An 18,982-nucleotide genomic window follows, 5' to 3' on the forward strand; every position below is an offset into this window, starting at 1 on the left:
CCTCTGAGGAAAGCATGCATTCTTTCTTGCATAAGGTGCTACAACTGTGCTGTGCTGTAAGTTGTAAGAAAATCCACCTACTATGAAGCTGGAAGGCTGTACTGGGTTGTGGTGTAGGAGGCAAAAGCACACGATGGCAGGAGGGAGGCAAAATTGTCTGCGTTAGCTCCAGAGTCATCCTGCCCTCCAGAGGTTTCCCATATCTGATGGAGAGTAACAGATCCCGTTAAAGTCTTAGTTTTAGTAAATATTAATTCCAGATAAAAAAAACTACAAAGTGTGCATCACTTCAGTTCTAGACACATTCCCACTAATGCTGAGCTACTTTTAGGTACAACATGCTCCAATTTCAAGGCTTGGGACCTACAGTGACTGAGTGGATGATAAAGCTATGTCTGGTGCATTCTCACATTCTTATGCATCCTTGGGTAGGGAAGATGTTTTTCAGGTTTTCCCTTATTGGTAAGCTAGTGTTTCATCTTGTATCCAGTCTGTCAAGGGGAAGAGGCATAAATATCTTCCCAGAAAAGGAGGTGAGACATGGGGTTAAGTCATGCCAGAGACAGAAAGGGGAAGCAATGGAGATGGATACCAGAATCCTTGTTTTTCTAGCTTGAGACCTAAGCTTCAGAGGGTGCCGGCTATAGAAGCATCCAGAAAGATGTGAAAGCACTCAGGTAAGTGGCCTTTTTCCTCCAGCTCTAGAGGGCACCCTTGTCCATCATGGCACCAAATCCAGCAAGATTGGAAGCAATAGGAAAGTAGTGGAGGAAGAGGGTGACTCCAGACACTTGAGGCTGCGTTCCTGCCTCCTTGTGATTGACAAAGAGCAAGGCGTAGGTCAAAATGAAGCAATCTCCTTGAACAAAGAGAAACCAGAAGACCTAGCATGTGTCCCACCTGCCACAGAGTCAAATGATTCCTCCATGTACCCATATGCTTCCCATCTTGGAGAGGAACAAGAGGAGAAGGACACCCAAAGGCCCTAAAAAGACTGAATAATCAAAAGGAGCTTAATAGAACTGTAAAAGACTATGATACATAAGTTAACTAGTTCAAGGTTTGTTTGGAGGGGGTAGATTTTTTTTATTTTTAGAGAGAATGAGCACAAGTGTGTGTGTGTGTGTGTGAGAGAGAGAGAGAGAGAGAGAGAAGGAGGAGGAGGAGGAGAGGCAGAGGTAGAAAATCTCAAGCAGACTCCACACTGAATGTGGAGCCCAACATGGAACTTGATCTCACAACCCTGAGATCATGACTCTTGCCGAAATCAATAGCCAGATGCTTAATCAACTTAGCCACCCAGGCACTCCTAGCTCAAATTTTGTTAGAGATTATTTTTCCCTACTTAACTGTCAGGCTGTCTGAGAAAAAAACAGATCCTTTGTAAAAATGTAAACAACATTTTTAAGGAATATAAATAATAGAATAAGTAAACTGTGACCCACTACGCTTGTTTCCATCACTGAAGGCAATCTATGTATGCCTTCTTCTTGTCACCTAGAAAAGTCAAACTCTTACCAAGAATGCTATATTGGTTTGCTAAGATTGTGACAATAAATTACTATAAACTAGGTGGCTTAAAACTACAGAATTCTTTTTCCCCCTCACAGTTCTGGTTGATAAAAGTCTAAAAATCAAGGTATTGGTAAGATTGTGTCCTTCCGGAGTTAGTGAGGAAGAATCTGTTTCACATAATTGCTGACAATCCTTGATATTCCTTCATTTAGAGACATCCCTTTATTCTCCCTCCATGTCACATAGTATTCTTTGTGTGTCTCCTCTGTATCTTTGTGCCTTCACATGGCTTTCTTTTTTTTTTTAAGATTTTATTTATTTATTAAAAAAAAGATTTTATTTATTTATTCATAGACACAGAGAGAAAGAGGCAGAGATACAGGCAGAGGGAGAAGCAGGCTCCACGCAGGGAGCCCAAAGTGGGACTCTACCCGGGTCCCCAGGATCACACCCCAGGCTGCAGGCGGCGCCAAACCGCTGCGCCACCGGAGCTGCCCGCACATGGCTTTCTTATAAAGGTACCAGGCACTGAATTTAGTGCCCACTTTAGTCTTTCATTTTAACATAATTAATCACATCTAGAAAGATTCTATTTATATATAAGGCTACATTATAAGATTCTAGGTAGACATGAATTTGGGGGGCACACTACTGAACCCAGCACAAATATAATAGGCAGTTTAATAAACAGCCAATATTGAAATTACAGGGTAGAGTCTAGGAAGATTGGAGACTCTCTAAGAAATCTGGAACTCCTCTGAACCCCTGTAAGATGCTGCACTTCTGCATCATGGCACATTACTTACCTTATTGTAGTCTCCACCTTCCATATGTCTGGGCCTCTAATACTTGAGGGTGGCAATTCAATGTCCTACACTAGGCCTAGGACAGAATATAACCACACACAACCCCTGTGATGAGATTGCCCAGGCTCTGAGGAGCATCTGAACAATCTTACAAGTCATTCAACCCTCTTTGGGTCTCATCAGTAAGAATCTCAGACTAATAATGTTTAACATTCCATAATAATAATGATAGGTAAGAACTCCTAATAGCTAAACAGTACTTACTATGTTCTAAGTGCTTTACACAGAGCAATTCAGTTATTTCTTACAACAATCCTCTGATGTAAGCTTTTTTACAAATAAGGAATCAGAGAAAGAAATGTTAAGGAAATTTCATAATGTTGCTGAGCTAGAAGGTGTCAAAACTGGAATTTGAACCTGGCAATCTCATTCTAGAATCTATATGCCTAGCCTATCTACTATTTCTGCTTCTGTATAATGGTACTTCCCTTCATTCTATACAGGAGCTAGTATGAATTTATTTACCTCCAAAGTCTAGACGCATCTGATTCTCCCTTATATCCTAGAAATATAAATTCTAGCTCATTACAATCAGATAAAGAAAAAAATAGCATCCCAGTACCTTACAACTTTTAACATCAATATCTAAAAGCATTGGTATATTTCAGTAGTCTTTTTTTTCAAAGTCTTAGTAATATCATTAGGAGTAATACTAATAATATATATAATTATCATAAATTATAATACGGTTAGTAGTAATCACACTACAATCGCCATTCAGCAATTGGTCTATGGTTTGGCATTCAGGAAACTGACATGAAAACAATTTTTTTGACACTATTTAGATATAGGCTATTTCCAGAGTTACATGATTTGCATAATGAAAAGCACAGAACCAGCCATCCTAAGCTTGTATCAGAGATGTAAAGATTAATTAGACATGGATTCTTATGTTAAAAAGTTGGAGTATAGTAGAAGAAATAAAGTATGACAAGTTATGCAGTGATTAGTGCCCTTATAAAGGTAAAGAGAAAATTACATTGGAGAAGGGAAAACAGCAAGTGGAGAAGAGGCTCATGATGAAGGCAGACTTTGGGAGAACAGAAATCATTTGCACTGGGCCATGAAGAGTTGGTACAACTTATATATACACAATAAGGAGTGAAAGCCATTCAAGGAGAGAGAACAGCAATAGCACAGAAACATTAAAAAAAAAAAAAAAAAAAGCCAGTATCTGCAAGGATCATCTAATGCTATGCAATAGCTTATCTTGCAAATAGGAAATCTTGTATCTTGTAAAGAATGGAAAATAAGGAAAAAAATTTGTTAGAGGTAAATTATAGCCTCTGATAATTATCTTGGCAATTGATAACAGTAATGTAAATTAAGTCAATGTCAGTGGGAATGGAGAACAAAATATAGATTCAAGAAGTATTCCCAGGTGGGCGGGGGGTGGGGGTGACTGGGTGACGGGCACTGAGGTGGGCACTTGATGGGATGAGCACTGGGTGTTATTCTATATGTTGGCAAATTGAACACCAATAAAAAATAAATTTATTTAAAAAAAGTATTCCCAAGATAGAATCAATAACATTTGGCAACAGGAAGGGAAAGGAGAGGGTGAAAGTCAAAGATGATGCCAAGTTCTGAGCCTTAATGACTGGAGGAATATTGGGAGACACTGACAAAAGTTGGGAGAGAAAAGATGAAACAAGTTCTGGGTCATCTATGTGAGCTCCTTGCACCCATCTCAGCTAGCGTATCACCAAACAGGAGGAGGAAACATTTCAAGTCCAACAGTCACTCTGTGACTCACCAGATGTGAGAGTGAAGTTATTTTTGCTCACAGCAGTGAAACGAAACCTACACATCATTAACCAGATCCTTTAGAATGCCTGAGCGTTCACGTAGGAGGTCTACAATGACTAAGTCGTAACTCAGAGTCTCAAAATCTAACCTTAGAGAAAGATTTAAAGGTCTTCAGACCTTAGCTGGTTGAAATCAGAAAGCCTTCTTTTCTCTTTTTGAAGTACAGTTGTGACATATTCATTTCCATACTTTCTTAGTTTCACCTGCATTCAATATTTAGCATGACAAATTCTCAACTTGTAAGTCGATCAAGGAAGTACTCTAGAGTTCATCATTTGGATTTTACCTTCTATTAATATTCTGAATAGTCTTTCCCTATTGCTGTCAATCTTTAATCATTCTACCATGACTTAATGGTATCACACTTCAGAGAACCTTTCATTTTGACCCTGTTTCTGTGAATCATTTTCACTGTGGTTTGTGGGAATCGTTTGAACACCCAGAACATTTGACATGTCACGTCTGTCCATCAGGATTGCTTTGGGTAACCTTTGCAATGCACATTTATCTAAGCTCCCAGACATTCTTTCAAATTTAAAACAATCTCATCACAACTTGTATAATTTTACAAAATTGTGGGGAGAAAAATGACCGAATATCCAAGTGCAAGAATTCTGCATGGGATTTCATCTAGCAACACAGTAAGCAGATATTTCTGCTAAGCAATGAATTGGGGTCTACCTCCTAGACTTATTTTCATAGGTCATCATAATTCAAGCCTGACATCCATAAAACTGTAACTAAATACTGATGCCATTGGAACAGAGCACCATAAAGAGAAATGTCCTAGACTCTTCTTGTATCCGACTGGGAAACTTTTGGTCCAATTAAGGGAACACAAATGTAACTTCAAAGGGCCTCCAAAAAAGTGCAAATTCTCACTGATAAATTCTTATCTCCCCACGAGTAAACTGTAAAGTCCCCTAGACATTTAATAATTCTCTCATGTACATTTCAATGAAAGGTGAAGCTGATTTTTTTAATCCAACCTTGAGTGTGGAGACTTTCTTATTCTGAATTATGGATATAAGCACAGCATTTAAATGCGCACAACAAGTAGCTGAAAAATCTGTTTGGATCTCCTGATTGTGTCAATTACTGTGATGCTAACCATGCCCATTCCATCCTGGAGTTTAAGTAAACAGGACCACCACTCTCTGCTCTTAGCTGAGGATTTATAGGGGCCGTGTGTCTGGCACTCAAGGAGATGTTGGCTTGCTCTCACCCATGATTACATATACAACATTATCATATAATTTTCAAAGACTTCAAAGCTCACAACCTTCTGTGAACTTGCTATCTGGGCATGTTTATCATGGCAAGGAATAAAGGGAGGAGTGCTATGCAGAAACTTCAAATTAAAAGCACTTCAGAAATGCATTCTGTATGTCTATAAAATCTCAAAATGTCCAGGAGAAAAATGAAAAAGACCAACTGGTCTACCACCCATATAGGGATAAAGCCAGGGGGAGCAAATGTGGCTTAAATGTTGGTTTGGAAGGGCTGTTTGATTTTTCCATGATTAAGATATTTTATCCTAATTGTTTCCTTTGCTAAATGAGTAGTGCTTAATTGGTAAGTAGAAATGAGTTTACTTCCTCCCCTCTCTCTTTTATGAAAGTGACCAGATGTCTCATTTGAGGGAATTATTCCTGTGACATGGTACTGAGAATACAGAACAGCCCTGTGTGTCTGAAGAAGCTACATCACGTAAGGATGAGAGTAGAGACTGTGGAGTCAAGCTTGTTTGTAGGTTAAGCCTGGCTCTGCCACCATGTAGTTGAATACCATTGGATAATCTCCCTGTGTGTCTCAGTGGCTGTATCTTACTCAGTGGAGTAAGAATAACAGAATCTACCTCATCAAGCTACGAGGATGAAATAAAATAATATGTGCCTAGCACATAGAAAGTATTCACTAAATATTATTTTATTATAATTGAAACACTAGGAGAAATAAAAGTACTTCCTTGAGGAACCAATAAAAATTCTCTTGCTGGGGTTCTGAATTCTGTATCCCTACAGCTTTTGTTCATACTTTGCCAGGGCACTCATAATACTGATGTCCTCCTCTACATCAGGCATGTGCAGGAGCTACTTATACTTATTACAGCCACAGAATCAAGCAATATGCTAGCACAGTTACAATGTCAACCTTCCCTGAATACTTTTCCATTCATTCTCTCATTAGGTTTCATTCATCAAATAAGGACCTACCACATGTCATCCAATGGGCTACACAAATGCAATGCCCCCAAAGCCCTGGTTCTTACCAATAAATGAATAAACTATTCTTAAAAAGCAACATTTTGAGAGATGCCTAGGTTCCCTATGTTAGCCAGAACTTTCTGGGAGGACTCATCCCAAGGGATCACAAGTTGTACATCTATCTTTCTGTGCAGCACTGGCTGAGGAGAGCCACTGTGTCCTTTAAATGCTGGACATCATAGTGCGTCATCATGACTCACGAGTAATCAATCACCGAATGACATTTAGACATCTTGATTAACTACCAGTCACATTTTCCTGCAGTTACTGGAAGCTTCTCCAACTGAAGTACCCTTGGAATAAGATCTGAATCACTGTGTCTGGAGGCAAAAATGTATACTGTCAGGAAATACATAACAATTGGGGGACAAGAAGAGTCTCATTTGTGTCATTTCACACTGTGAGGCATCTGCTGTCTCTCCCTCATTAACAATACTCACCAGGCTTTTCTTATGAAGTGATACTCAGACCTTTATTGCCATATACAGAGTTAAAGATGGGAGGAGCACCATCTTAGACACAAATGATAGTCAAAGAGGAAAGTGGACAGAATCCAACATTTATTAATCTCAGAACTCAGGGCTTCTGCCACTTTAATGATCTTTCCACTGTACCACACCTGGTGACAAGATTTCAAGATTTTCTGTTCAGCTTCTTTTTTTTTTTACCAAAGTCCCACTGATCAACTCAGTTAACAATATTTTGGTAAAAGCTGTGAGTACAACCTACCAACCATAATGATCATCTCCGTATCACTCTAGCCGCTGAGAGAACCTATCACATTGTCATCCTTCCACAAGCTGCACTGGGACAGTCTCTCTCATATATTGGTGGAGAGAGGGTAGACAGACACAACCATTCTGGAGCTCAGTCTGGCAGTTTATCAAACACTTCATACATGTACATACCTTAAAACTCAATCCTTCCATTGCTGGGAATGTACACTAAGAAATTATCAAAGATACAACAATCATATGTGTACATGGTTAGCAAAAGAGAGCATCAATGGTCCAAACACAGAAATGTATAAAATTGAATGAAATATATTCAGTCATAAGATACACCTGAACACCCTAATATGGTGTCAGATACTGGAATTGAAGGCACAATGCCAAGAATGATCAGATAGAAGTGTATCTTGTAAAGTCAAGCAAATTTTACTGACTGCATATCCCTTCAGACTAGAAATTGGAAATGATTTTAATAAAAACATCACTTTCTAGTCATTTTTTATTTATCCTTTTCTCCTTCTGCTGTTCTTTTATACCCACCCATACTGCCACCACCTCCTTCTATCAAGAAGTCTGTCTGCACTGTAAATCCTTTTTTTTTAAAGCCAGAATACAGGGGCACCTGGGTGACTCAGTCAGTTAAGTGTCTGCCTTCAGTTCAGGTCATGATCCCAGGGTCCTGGAATTGAGCCCCAAGACCAGATCTCAGCGGGGAGTCTGCTTCTCCCTCTCCCCCTCCTTGCCCACCCCTGCTCATGCTCTCTCTCTCTCTCTCACACACGTGCATACTCTCTTTCAAATAAAATATTAAAAAAAAAAAGCCAAAGTACAGATGAACAGGACTCAATTGATGGCATGGGGGAAATTGTGTGAATAAATAAGGTAGTTAAATGTGCCCATTCTATAGATGACTGGGAGTGACTAGATATATTATTCTAAATCTAGTAGTTCAAGTACTAGGTAGTTCTCACTGTTAAGCATCATCTTTCAAAACCTCAAATTTATACTTGAGAAAATCCACTGATTATCATAGACTATACATATTAGAGGAAGTAACTGCATAAATTGACAATGTTCTAAACAAAGTTTTTGTTAGAAATCACATTTTTTCTTGAGTCTAGGAGTTTATCTGCACATCAAGTCTTCTGTTTGATAGACAAATTAAACATGGACAAGCACGTAGTGTCATAAAGAGAAGATAATACAACATTAAGAAGAGATTATACGGGATCCCTGGGTGGCGCAGCGGTTTGGCGCCTGCCTTTGGCCCAGGGCGCGATCTTGGAGACCCGGGATCGAATCCCACGTCGGGCTCCTGGTGCATGGAGCCTGCTTCTCCCTCTGCCTGTGTCTCTGCCTCTCTCTCTCTCTCTCTCTGTATGTGACTATCATAAATAAATAAAAATTAAAAAAATATATAAAAAAAAAAGAAGAGATTATCCCACAGGGGTTCTAAGAGAGAGTACCTAGAAACAGAAAAGTAAGTTCCCACCAGCCTCCTCTGCCCACAGGCTCCTCAACATGGGCCCCACCTACAAGGCCCAAGGACCAATCCAGCCCTTTTCTGATCCTGCATTCCTTGTCTTCTTTTTTTTTTTTTTTTTTTTTAATTCATTCATGATAGACAGAGAGAGAGAGAGGCAGAGACACAGACAGAGGGAGAAGCAGGCTCCATGCCGGGAGCCCGATGCGGGACTCGATTCCGGGACTCCAGGGTAGCACTCTAGGCCAAAGGCAGGCGCTAAACTGCTGAGCCACCCAGGGATCCCCTGCATTCCTTGTCTTATTGAAACGAACTCATCTCATGTGTACCCATGAGACTGTGATTTATAATAAAAAAAATATCTTTTTGGTCTTCATCCCCATACCCAGCATAGAACTTCTAAAACCCTTGTAATTTCCAAAGTGGAGAGAAAAATTGTTATATTAATGAGGAAACATTTGGAAAGCATGTAAGGATAGGGCTGGTTGCCATTGTAGTCATCCACAAGATTAGAGGGCTGGAGATTTCAGTCTCATTCCCTGACCTCCAGGTACCCGAGAAGCCATGTAACTTTCTCTCTCCCACATTCAGCTTTTTGTGCAAGCCTCGACTGGAATATACCCACTAAAGACCAGGAGTGAGGGTGAGGCTCCACCTTGTTCTCACAAGGGAATTTCCCCTCATCCAGGGACTGAAATCCAGTCCCTGAATGCCCTCAGGTTCCTGAATCATGCTGATATCCACCCAGCTAGTTCCATGCTCCCCACTCCTGCCAGCTGGGTCTGCCCCCAGGTGAGGGCTCCATCTATCCACAAGCTATATCTATCTGCCAGGTCCTGGCTTCTCCTTGTCTGGCCCCTTTTCATACCAACAGAGCTCCAGTCCTAAGTCTGGGGACCTAAAGAGACCTAATGACCTAATAGACCATCAAAGTACCTCCAAATTCAAGACCTGAGACAGTGTGAAGAAAAATATTGTGATGAGTTATTAATGTAAACAATGTTGAGTCACTCACTATGGACAAACTGTCCCAAACTCCAATAAAAGGCCAAAAATAGCATTTAAAACACAGCCTACTTGAGAATGTGATTTATTCACAAATATGTACTGAAATATTTTTTAAACTCACAAAGCAAAATTATATGCATGTTAAAACAATGCAAACGGAAAACATGGGAAAAAAAATAACAATTTCCACTTTGTCTAAGGAGGGACTCAGGAGGGAGGAAAGACTGCTAGTGGCTCCAAGTGCAGTGATAGTGAGCAGCTAACCTTAATCTGTGTCCACTGTGGGCTAGTCATTGTACCAGTTACATTACATAAATTATCTCAGATCTTCACCACAGACTTGCAAAAGAGGGGATATCCTCTTTTTAAAAATGAGAAAATAGGGATCCCTGGGTGGTGCAGCGGTTTAGCACCTGCCTTTGGCCCAGGGCGCGATCCTGGAGACCCGGGATCGAATCCCACATCAGGCTCCCGGTGCATGGAGCCTGCTTCTCCCTCTGCCTGTGTCTCTGCCTCTCTCTCTCTCTGTGTGACTATCGTAAATAAATAAAAAAAAATTTTAAAAAAATTAAAAATGAGAAAATAGAGGTTAGTAGCTCTCCCCATGTAACACAGCTTGTCAAGAGTAGAAGAAAGATCTAAACCAGTGTCTGAGACCAAAAGCTATGCCTCATCTCAACTCCACACTGCTTTCAGAAGAGGAGTTTGCTACTGGGGGACATCACTCAGCAAGAAGCATGAAGGAACTTCTGCATCAGGTGAGTGTCTTGGCAGAAAGTGTCAAATCTGTCTGGCAGGAGTGGCAAAGTTGCTTGAGATGGTTGCAAGCCCTGAGTTTGGTGAATAAAAGGACCACCATTTGAGGGCATCAATGATCAAAAAGTTAAAATTTAGACTTAATAGCACAAGCTTTAAGGAGCTTATGCAGCTTTTTGAATTGAACAGTGACCAGGTAAAGAGAATTCTTCATTGGAAACTGTGTTTAGAGCAGGGAGTTGAATAAGGAGAGTAGAAGCACCTCGCCCTGTAAGTCCTTATGGGAGGGATGAATGGAAACTGAAAGAATAGGAAGGAAAAGGAGGGCTGAAGAAAGATGGGAGGATTTTGAGGGCAGGCAAAATGCAGCTGTGGGGAAAGAAGAGCTCAAAGAGAATAAGATTCTGATTACCTGTGCAGGGGATTTGTGTGACCTAACTTAGAGTTATTTGGCAGAAGAGGAGAGGAAAAAAAGAGACTATAAAGACTAAGAGAAAGTTGAGGCCACAGTCAGCTGTTACAGATCATGTGTTCTAAAGCCTACAAGGAAAATGAGATGAGCTGGTAGCTGGTTGGAAAAATCAGTTTTGGGGTTTTTCCTGTGTAATTGGGACTTGAATACAACAAAGAAAGAGAACAAGTAAGACGAATACACAGAGTCCTAAACTGATCTCTAGGAGAGGCCCCAGGGTAACCATGACAACACTGGAGCAAGGTAAACACAGAAGCTTCCTAGCATCTAAGCCTACTGTGTGATGAGCTAGACTGGGTCACTGCAGGTCCTGACTCCTGACTCTTCTAACCATTGGCCTTGGGACATTGGTTAAGTCACTTACAATTCATTTCCTCATGTGTAATGAGGGAGCAATAAACATTTTCCTGTCTACCCAGCACTGGTACCAATCCACACTAGGGGCTCATTTACTATTCCTTGGTTGATTATCTCATGGAATAGTTATGAGGATATAGATAAGAAAGCGTTTGGGAAGATTTAAAAGTGCTATAAATGTCATTATTCAGTAAATGTTATTTGCCACAGTAGCTCAATATTCATCATGTGTTTAAGTCATAACATGATTTCATTTATTCTAATTACTAAACTTCAAATATATATGGAGCAAAATAACAACTATTCTTGGGGGAAATTATTTACACATAAGTTTTAACATGTTTAGAACAGTGGTTCCTAAATATCCACCTAAATAAATTGCCAGAGAATCAACAGGAGAACTCTTCAAAATAGAAAGACACCTGGGGACTGGGTGATGAGCACTGGATGTTATGCTATATGTTGGCAAATCGAACTCCAATAAAAAATATACAAAAAAGAAAAAAAAAAGAAAGAGACCTGGGGCCCCCTCTTGGAGATTCTGATTCTGTAGTTCCAGGGTCAGACTGGAGGATCTGCACTAGGAGTTCCTGAGCTGGTTCTAACATGCAGGCAGCTTTGGGAAGTACTAACTGAGAATATTTTACAAAAGTACTGATCTCTCTCAATTATTAGACTGTCCTCCTAAAAGCAAAAAGCCACCAGTACTTTCTAGAACTCTACCATGAAAGAACCTGTGGATGAGATATCCCCACCCTACTATCTGTGAGCCCTGAAATATTCTTGGCCCACACCTGGTCCCTGGGCCCACTCCATTCTGTTCCTCTTCCCCCCCCCCCTTTGTTTTTAAGCTGCCTCCATCTACCCCAATCCTTGTGGTTCTGCCCCCCTTCCCAAGACCTTTTCTTCTTGTTTTGCTGTCCCTGTACATAAGCACACTAGCCCTTTCCCTATTAACCAGTGATTACTACAAAGGAGAAGGAAAACAAAAGGCAACAAACTTGGGAGAAAGATAAAGTTTCCAGACTCTCCAAAACCTTACGGCCATGATGCTGGGCCATGATTCTTGATCCCCATCAGAGAGCCTGAGGTTGGTGGCAACTTTGAGGGAAAAGAGCTGACAGGAAGTTTCCAAATCAAGAGCATGGTGTTGGAGGACCCTGGGCTCACCTTCTTCCCCCCTCCCCCCCCCCGCCACTCACCCCCCACCCGTCACACTGGATATGCAGCTACATAGGGAACAAATTTCTCAAAAAAAAACAAAAACCTACGAACTGTCTGAGTGACCCTTCACGTCAGGTGGATGAGAGAAGGCCCACAGCAAAGCAGGCAGGAGAGGCTGAACACAATCCCACCATGAAGTCCATTCCTGCGGCGTGAGACACAATCAGGAGGGAACTCAAGACCTGGAGCTTCTCCCTGAGGAGTGAAAGCTTTGAACTCTACATTACTCTACCCCAGCTTTTAAGACCTGCACCTGAGAGGCAAGCCCCTGAAACACTGACTTTGAAAAGGAGCAGGGCTTGACCCACGAAGCACCCAAGGCTCTAACCACCTGAGAAAGGCTCTTAAATAGCCACACCCTCGGGCTCACCTGCCTTGGACTCACCTGCTGCTACCTCAGAGCAAAGGCTATGAAGGAGGCTAATTGCTTTCAGACACCTGAGCAGCAGGCATCTCATTTAGCAGCATCTAGAGGCCTGCTGGTTGGCCATGCTTCATCTCTGCCTTGCTCTAGCTAATGGCCACCATCTTCTTTTTTTAATGCTATTTTTTTTTGTCATTGTTCTTTTTTTCCCTCTTTCTTTTCCTGCAGGGGCCATCTAGATGCTCTTGCTCTGCTACTCCAGAGTGCCAGTATTTCCTGGGGGGGGGAGGGAGCTTTTGCACACCTCTTGTTGCCTTCAGAGCAGCAAGAAAAAAACAACTTATCACATACAGGGGAACTCCCAAAGGACTATTGGAAGATTTTTCAGCAGAAACTTCACAGGCTTGAGGGAAAGGATACAATATATTCAAAGTGTTGAGAGAAAAATACTTCCTACCATGAATACTCTATCCAGCAAGTTATTCAGAATGGAAGGAAAGAGGAAGATTTGGCCAAACAAAACCTAAAGGAGTTCATCACGACTAAACTGGCCTTACAAGAAATGTGAAAGGGACTTCTTTAAGTTGAAAAGAAAAGGTGCTAATTGGTTAAAGTAAACACATGAAAGTATAAATCTTACTGGTAAAGATAAATATACAGTAAAGGTAGTGGATTAATCACTTATACAGCTAGTAAGAAAGCCTATAATATGATGTTGCTGGTAGAAAGACAAAGGAAGGAAAGAAACATGAAAGATTCTTAAATAATTCTAGTGAACATAATAGATTTTTGCATTCAGAATTTTTTTAAAAGATTCTGTTTATTTATTCATGAGAGACACAGAGAAGCAGAGACATAGGCAGAGGGAGAAGCAGGCTCCCCATGGGAGCCCGATGTGGGACTCGATCCCAGGCCCCCTGGGGATCACAACCTGAGCCCAAGGCAGATGCTCAACCACTGAGCCACTCAGGTACCCCTTGCATTCAGAATGAAGTCACATTTTCCTTCATTTCAACACAGAAGAATGGTGTGATTAGCAACTATCCATACTTTCTTACATATTTCCTCCTATTCACCCTGTCTACCTTTCCCCAAACACCAACTCATGTATATTTTTCCCTCATCAATTTTTCAAAGCTCACCTACTCCTGGAAGCCCTGACTACTCCCAGTGGATGCAATCAGTCCTCTACACCTATGAAAACAGTTTATTTCATGTCATCTTAGACTAATGGATATTGTGCTTAGCCTTGTAAGGTCACTTCTGGATATTGTATTATCACTTCTTCAAATTAGGATCCCTCATGTCCCAGCCCAGCCAAGTGCTATCACAAATCCATGCATGTAAGTCAACAGCCAGCTAGAAAGTGGGAATCAGCAAAAGAACAGGATGAAGCATAGGTGCAGCACCTGGCTTGCAGATTCCAGGCTTCTTCACACGCCTCCAAGTATGTGGCTTTGGGCAGTGAGACTAATTATAGACCTGCCTCGCTGCTGAGAGGAGCTTGCAAATGGAAAAGACTTAGTATCTCTGTCCTAACAGGGCCATGAAATGCCATGAAAGTACTTAAACAGTACTTTTTGCAAGATCCACTGAATTGATCAGGGGCACGGTGTTACCTCTATAATTTCTAAAAAAAAAAAAAAAAAAAAAAAAAACTGCCAGTTCCTAATATGAGAATAAATCTTACTATTTAGTTTATGTTTCAACTTAGTCTGTTTTTTTACTTGTTTTTAAAATCAGAATCAAACAAAATTAAACTAATATAGAAGTTAGGATACTTTTATAAAGAGACCTTAACTACCTATAGATTTAAAACAAATTTGCTGAATCCTAAAATTATTTTTTTTAAGATGTTATTTATTCATTCATGAGAGACACTGAGAGAGAGGCAGAGATATAGGCAGAGGGAAAAGTGGGCTCCCCTACCGGGAGGCTGTTGGGACTTGATCCTAGGACCCCAGGATCACAACCAGAGCCAAAAGCAGATGCTCGACCACTGAGCTACCCAGTGCCCCCTAAAATTATTTGTAATATTTGTTATTCATAGCATCTTATCTGGTTTGAGACCATCTATAGATTGATTCAGAGATTATGTACTTGGGCATGCTCCTTCCAAGTAGGTCCATCCTTTCCCAGAACACTTAGGAACTTTATTCCTGGGATGTTACTGCCACCTAGTGGAAATTTCACTAAATGTGAAATAAATGTTTTTTCAAGACTAATTTTTCTCTACATCTTCTCACTCACTATTCTCCCCACCCATTCTTTTCCATTTTTCTTTCTTTCTATTATAGGTGTCCCCAGGCACCTCACTGGTATTCCAAAATATAAAATATTTGGAAAAATAAAAAATAAAAAAATAAAATAAAATATTTGGTCAGTCATTGGGAACTTCCTTAAAATTTGGGGCTTTGTGCCAACAGGACAATATTTCTATTTGGCCCAAACTGATTTGTCAGGACCACAATAAGGGAAAATAGAAAATTAAAATATTTTTTGCATAAATGAAAAGAATCAAGATAAAAAATGAAAAAGTATTTATGGTATACTGCCTTATGTAAGAAAGAAGGTGAAATAAGAAAATATGTTATATATCAAGTGAATCTCAATACAACTGGGGGGTAAAATATGTGCTTATTTATGCAAAATGAAATGCAGGGAAGATAAACCAGAAATTACTGGGATTGGTTACCTAAAAGGAGAAGATGAGAAGGAGTGGGAAAGATAGTAAAAACAATGTAATTACTCTGATCATACTTTTTATAGAATTTTGACTTTTGAACCATGTATTTTTATTTTCAAAATTTAAAATTAAACCCACAGGTTGGATTGACTCTAAACTAAACAAAAACAGAAACAAATCAGCATAAGTATGATCACATCAATAACACAACCACTTAAAAGAAGAAAAATAACGATTCCAAGTAATTTCTTAATCCGAGGACTGTAATTTTCCATCATCAGGGAGTGTTCTAAGGATAAATAAGAACTCCAAGAAAACCTTGAAATCAACTTGGTAAGTTTGTTGTTGGCAGTAGTATTGATCTAGTAATTCTGAAATCAGTTTTATGTGTATTTTAGAATTTCAAATAGATACCTCGATGTTAGGAACCAGTTTTCCCTACGGTGGGAGATTTTTGTTTAAGATATGGAACAGGGGAAGAAAAGGCAAACCCTATGGCATTGGATTAAAAATTCTTGGTCCAGATCACCACTTCCACATGCATTTGTTGGTATTTTTTCTTTTTCTTTTCTTCTCTTTTCAAGGTTGGGTATAGACTCATGAATTTTTTAAAAGTTCAACATGTTATAGTTCCTTTCGGTTGTTTAGTTTTGCTGGTTCCTGTGTTCTTTTGAAGTTCCCTGTCAGCTTTTGAGCATACTGTTATGTTCTGAAAAAAGAATATGTTCCAAGTAACCTGGTATTTTCCCTGACCTAGCCCTGGAATATGCCATTTTTTTCTATGTGACTCTGCTTCCTTCTGTTGGACGTTGGTGTTTAGATGTTGAAATCAGGGTACAAGGTGTACTTCTTCTACGGAAGAGTCATTGTTTCTAGGATCTTTCACTGGACAAAGCTAGGGAATTTATACTTTTTAAAACCATGAATTTGTAATGATACCTCTAATTCCAGCAAGGCTATCATTCAGAATAGAAGAGATGAAGAGTTTCCCAGACAAACAAAAACTAAAGGAGTTCGTGACCACTAAAGCAGCCCTGCAAGAAATATTAAAGAAGACTCTGTGAGTGCAAAGGAGAGACCAAAAGTGACAGACAAGAAAGGATCAAAGAAAATCTCCAGAAATGATGACAAAACAATAAAATGGCACTAAACACTTATGTATCAGTAATTACTTTGTATATGGACTTAATGCTCCAATCAAAAGACATAGGATGGGGATCCCTGGGTGGCGCAGCGGTTTGGCGCCTGCCTTTGGCCCAGGGCACGATCCTGGAGACCTGGGATCGAATCCCACGTCGGGCTCCTGGTGCATGGAGCCTGCTTCTCCCTCTGCCTCTGTCTCTGCCTCTCTCTCTCTCTCTCTCTCTGTATGACTATCATAAATAAATAATTTTAAAAAAAAAAGACATAGGATGTCAGAATGGATTTAAAAAAAAAAGATTCATCTATATGCTACCAAAAAGAGACTCATTTTAAACCTAAGGACACCTACAAACTAAAAGTAAGAGGGTAAAGAGACATTTATCGTGTAAATGGATGTCAAAAGAAAGAATAGTAATAACTTCTATCAGACAAACTGGACTTCTTTGTTTTTGTATTGCTTTTATCCTTCTTTGACATCAGGCTAGTACAGCCTTCATGGAATGATTTTGAATTCCATTATTTGTAAGATTTTGATAAAGATTGTCATTAATTGCTTAAATGTTTGGTAAAATTCATCAATGAAACCGTACAGTTTCTGTGCTGGGAGATTTTTGATTCCCAAAACACTTTCATTCTTGTTATTGGTCTGAGATTTCCTACTTCTTGGATTCAATATTCATGATTTAATCATGGTAACTTGTGCATTTTTAGGAATTATCTTGGGTTTTTTCTAAGTTATCAGATTTGCTAGTATATAATTGTTTATAGTAACCTGTTTTCACAGAGTCTTTCTGTGATTATTTGTTGTATTTTTTTCTCTTCCATTTCTCATTTTGGTTTTTGAGTCCTCTTTTTTCATCTTAGTTAATGTAGTTAAAGCATTGCAATTTTATTTATTTATTTTTTTGGATAACCTGATCATTATTCTCAATGTTATACTATTGTTTATTCTGGTCTCTCTTTTATTTCTGATTTTCTTTGTTATTTTCTTTCTCTACTAGATTTCAGCTAAGTTTCTTTTTTTTCTTTTCTTTTCTTTTTTTTTTTTTGTTAAGTTTCTTCTTTTTCTAGTTCCTTGTGGTGTAATGTTGTCTATTTGAACTTTTTTCTTAATACAAGCATTTATAGCATAAATCTCACTCCAAAATCTGTTTTTGCTGGATCTCATAGGTTTTAGAATATTGTGTTTTCTTTTTCTTTTGTTTTGAGACATCTTTTGATTTGTTGTTTGATTTCTTATTTGCCCCATTTCTTGTGCAGTAGTGTGTTATTTAGTTTTTATGCATTAAATGCTTAGTATTTACAATACAGATTTTCCAGCTCTGTGTTATTAATTTTTAGTTTTGTACCATTGTAGTTAGAAAAGATATTTGGTATGATTTAATTCTTCATAAATTTGTAATATTTGTTATATCTCTTTTTATGTGATTTTTATTATTTAACCTGTGTGAACTTAAAGAAAATGTGTGTTTCATTTTTATTGAATGGAATGTTATAGATAGATAGATAGATAGATATCTTTAGAACCATGTATTCTGAAGTATGCTTCCAGTAAGAATGTTCTTGTTGAAAAAAATAATAATAAATTTAACTGAGGGTATGTGTTTAAAAATAAAGCATACCAGAAAGGAACTGGGGAAGGGTAGGTGAAATAGGTGATGGGAATTAAAGAGTACACTTATCATGATGAGCACTGAGTAATATACAGAATTGTGGAATACAATATACTATATTGTATGCCTGAAACTAACGCTGTATGTTAACTACACTGGAATTAAAGTAAAAAGGTTAAAAAAAGAAAATACTAGACACCAAAAATTAAATACAAAATTAAAGTCCATGAATCTATACCCATCCTTAAAAAGAGAGAAAAAGAAAAAGAAAGGATGCCAACCAATGCTTGTGGAAGGAATGATAGAAATAAAAAAATCATCATTTTAAAACCATCATAGCAATAATAGGTTCAGGCAAGCATCATCAGAGTGTGCTAAAATCATTCAGTAAAAAAATTGGGGCATAAAAGAATATTTATACAATCTGAAAGTATTGTTCCACAGAATATGTATTAATTACAAATAAAAATGTAGCATTACAATGAATCTGGCAGTTAGCACTTTGACTAAATGATCGAACTTAATATTTGCAATAATGGGACCATCTGACAGCAGGTGCCTTTTGATATGACACACTGAGAAGGATACAAATCATTTCTATGGTATTCCTGCCAATACTGCATTAGACCTGAGTCTAATCTTGAGGAAACATCAAGCAAACCCAAACTGAAGAATATCTATATTTACC

At 39.0% G+C, this 18,982-nt stretch overlaps 1 long non-coding RNA gene across 2 annotated transcripts; it reads left to right on the plus strand.

Annotated features, from left to right (window-relative positions):
• Window positions 1–458: 458 nt before the first annotated feature.
• LOC144303664 (uncharacterized) lies at window positions 459–17,991 on the plus strand. 2 transcript variants are annotated; one of them, XR_013370652.1, is made up of 4 exons: window positions 459–677; window positions 10,376–10,437; window positions 15,679–15,871; window positions 16,490–17,991. It is a non-coding gene; the product is annotated as an uncharacterized LOC144303664 (long non-coding RNA). The 2 variants fall into 2 exon arrangements; XR_013370651.1 differs by lacking the exon at window positions 459–677 and having other exon boundaries at window positions 10,122–10,437.
• Window positions 17,992–18,982: the final 991 nt, after the last annotated feature.

The sequence above is a fragment of the Canis aureus genome, chromosome 32 (genome assembly GCF_053574225.1).
Source record: "Canis aureus isolate CA01 chromosome 32, VMU_Caureus_v.1.0, whole genome shotgun sequence".
Taxonomy (NCBI): Eukaryota; Metazoa; Chordata; class Mammalia; order Carnivora; family Canidae; genus Canis; species Canis aureus.